The 3,695-nt window shown below is 49.7% G+C and overlaps 1 pseudogene; it reads left to right on the top strand.

The window, feature by feature from the left end:
- Nucleotides 1–2,209: 2,209 nt before the first annotated feature.
- On the top strand, nucleotides 2,210–2,354 carry LOC111728086 (annotated as a pseudogene).
- The last annotated feature ends 1,341 nt before the right edge of the window (nucleotides 2,355–3,695 follow it).

The following is a 3,695-nucleotide window of genomic DNA, read 5'->3' as shown; positions in this document are numbered from 1 at the left end:
GCCATTGTCCTTTGCACTCAACCACACCACCTTCCTGTCAGGTGTCTGGTAAACAGGTTAGCTGATCCTCCGATTAGGGAGCCTCCTGCCTACGTGCAGTGAGCTAGTGGTGGAATGTAGCCTTTCCTTGTTAATGCTCAGATTTTAAAGAATCCGTGAAGCTGGATCTTCAAACATTGTCTTTAACTGGAGAAAACTCACTCTGGCCACGACGCAGAGTGGGCGGCCTGGGCCCACCTGTCTGGAAGCTGAGTGGGGCCGGGACCCCGTGGGCAGCGAGGTCGCCCAGAGGTCCTCCGGGCAGGCTTAGCTGCAAGTGCAGGGACGCGTGAAAGGAAACCCGTTCTCATTTGTTAATTTTTTTTTTCTTTTTGTACTCTCAAATGCCGCTGGCACGTTTCTTTAAAAAGAAAGGGAAGAGAAGGAAAAAAAGAGGAAAGGGGAGACAGGGAAGAGTTCTGAGAAATGATGGGCTCTTGAACTTGGCCCCGGCAGACCCGCGTCTTTTCCGCAGCTCGCCCTGGGGGGCGCGCGGGGGCGGTCCCCGCTTTCCCACGCCGCCGGGGGCGAGGAGGTGACGGCTCCGGCTTTGTAACGCTTGTTTTTCACACAGGCGTCCGGCTCGCGGCAGCTCGCCGGGAAGCCTCCCCGGCCCGCCCCGGCGCGGGCTCCCGGCCTCCCGGCTCAGCCCGCCGCGGAGCAGACGGCGCGCCGCGGTAATTGGGCACAGGGGCCTTTTTCAGAGTCGCTCAGTCGGTAAATGAAACGTCAGCTCCCCTGTGATCCCGCGTGTGTGGGGCGGCGGCGGCTGCCGAGCCGGGGCGCGGGGCCGGCCGGCAGCCGCTGCTCTTTCACAGCCCCAGGCCCCGCCGGCCGCTGGCGGCCTGGGACCGGATCCCTTCCCAGACGCACGCGGCCTCCGGTCCCATCTCCCCCCTGATGCCCGCGGCCTCGGACCCCAACGATCGCCCGATCCCTTCCCTGCGCGCTTGCGGCCTCCGTGCCCCCCGGGGCATCGGGGGTGGGGGGCTTCCCACACCAGAGGCTCCTGCGGTCTCCGGGCCTGGTGCAACTTGTCTGAAATGTAAAGGTCTAGGTGAGACCACGGAGAAGCACTGGAAGGACTCTTCTAGATCAGACTTAGAGATAACTAAACCAAACCGCCTTGTGAATTATTAGATTCTCCCTCTTCTTTTCTGTGTAAGTTCAGGGGGGCTCCCCTCCACCATTGACGTAGACACTGACCACCACCTCTAAAGTTCTGGCCGTCCAAGCCATCTGAGCCGGAGCACTGTGATCAACCCAGCCTGCTCTGGCCTAACTACTCCTAATTCCGGGGTCGCCAAACACTGCCCAATTTATTCCAGAAGGAGCCCCCGAGAAATGGTTTCTTCCACCATGGCTGCTATTCTTCCGAGAGGGAGCTTGAGCTCTGGGAGACATGAGGTCCTTGCCCCTCTCAGCCCGGCTCCTTCTTCCCGGTTAACCGGGTTGCCACTAACTGTTGTGTGATCCCTGGACTTTCTAACCTGTGTGATGACCTGGAAACAAGGGGACAAGCAGGCCTGGGTGGTTCCCAGCCCACCCAAGCGGACCCTCTCTGCAAACCCGTTGTGCTACCTAATGACAAGCAGAGTAACCACTTGCTTGGTACTTCCCATGTGCCTTCCTGATTATCTTATCCACCATAATTTATGGATTAGGCAAACAAAGTTGGGGAGGTTCAAAAACTTGCCCAATAGACACAGTTCCTACTTGGCAGGTCTCTCTGACTCGACGCATCTTTAGTCTTGGGATAGAGTTGGGTCTATACTGTGTAGTAAAAAGCAGCAGAAAGACAGAGGGCAGTGGGGAAGTGAAAAGGCATTTTGCTTTCTTTAGATACTAGTTTGGAAATCCAGTTTGCAGAAGTGACGCTCCCATGCTCACTGGAGGGAGGCGGCATTGGCTTTTACGTCTGAGGCATGTATTTCCTTAAAGGCTTGAGATTTGAACTAGCATCGGAGAAGGTAAAAAGCTCACCAGTTTGAGACCCCAGCTGTCACTGCATCCTCGGACTTAGACTCTGTGAGACTCCTTATATGGGAAAGGCTAAAAAGTCAACCCAGCTCCAGAATTCAAATCTGTGGTAGCTTCGACAGCAGTTAGTTATTGATTCTTGCACTGATACTCACGGAAATGGGGCCCGAGTAAAAAGAGAAGAACTACAGTGATGCCCTGGTTGCAGGAAGGTGGTTTTCTCAGAGTGAGGCTTATACATTGCACTGTGGACGTGCTGACCCCCGCGATTCCCCCAGTTATGGGAAACTTGAGAGCTCAATTTGTGGTAGTGAGGGGCTGCGTTCATGTTTTAAAAATAAAAAGAATAGCTTTACATTTTTAGAATAATAATTTTTAGAATAATTTTACATTATTTTGCATCTATCTGAAAGTGAAAATTGATGGCCTTTTCAAGGTCTAATGCCACAAGACCATCTTCAAGATGGAATTGTATCTGCCATCCCTTCTGACACTTCAAAAATAGTCTTATTTTAGCAAAGTCAAAGAAGAGCGACTTCATAGAGAATTGTATATGAGAAAGATTCCCTTGTAACTGGAAGCAACTTGTGCAAATATTTTTTCAGGGCTAGGATCATTTATTTAATAGAGCAACTTTGGTTCAAACTAACATCAGTGGGATGCCATTTTAGTATGGTCTTTCCTTTATTTCCAAGACAAGTCTAGAGAAGCCAGATTAATCAGGAACTTGATTATGTTTCTCCATATATGAAAAAAGAATAATCCTATTGAAAAGGTTTATTGCAGTCAAGCATATGGCTAAGAGAAGCAATGTCACATCTGTGTAAGGTTGGTTAATTGTGGTAAGGAGCTAGGAATGGGGACTGCCGAGTTCTGATCAAATTCTTCTCACACCTCAGTCTTGTAAAAGAAAAATGATGCACTAGACTCAAGCATCACAACTAGAAGTGACAGCCATAGTACCAGCCTAAACACTTGCCTCCTTCCAACAAATCCTTCAATCATTTTCATCTTAGTATGAATTTCCTTTTAAATGATGGATAGAATCAATACACTTTTTCTTAGTTTATTCTTTTGCAAATCACTAAATGTTTTATAGTAGACAGTGTTTCTTTTCATGATCCAAGGTCCCTCTGAAAGCCTGTTATTAGATCATAGGAAGGTTCGATGGGAAGTAGCACTAGGTAAAAGTAGGAATAATTCTGGTTAATTGGGCCTGGCTTTCCCACTGGCAGGCCTGGGATTGATTGATGGCAAGAGGATTAGGGTTTCAAAATTTCAGTACCAAAAGCACTTAGTGCTCAGTTGGGGTGGGGATGGGGATAAGATTTCAGCAGATAGAGGGGCACAGACAGAGAATCAGGAACAGGACTTAATTTGCTTTATGATTTAAATAGATTAGATCCTAGGCCAGGGCAACCACCTCATGTGCTGACCCCAGGACATGGCCCAATCTTGGTAGGAAGGCTCATGTGGACCATCATAGCATTACTCTGTTAAGTCAGAAATAGAGAATACTAAACCGCTATTACTACATATGACTGAGACAATTATTGCTCAGAAAGAATTAAGGCACTGGGCTCGGCGCCTATAGCTCAACAGGCTAAGGCGCCAGCCACGTACACCTAAGGTGGCGGGTTCGAATCCCCAGCCCGGACCCGCCAAACAACAATGAC

Source organism: Otolemur garnettii, unplaced genomic scaffold, assembly GCF_000181295.1.
Source record: "Otolemur garnettii isolate 467f Iridium unplaced genomic scaffold, OtoGar3 scaffold00004, whole genome shotgun sequence".
Lineage (NCBI taxonomy): Eukaryota > Metazoa > Chordata > Mammalia > Primates > Galagidae > Otolemur > Otolemur garnettii.
This window is presented reverse-complemented; position numbering and strand designations above follow the sequence as displayed.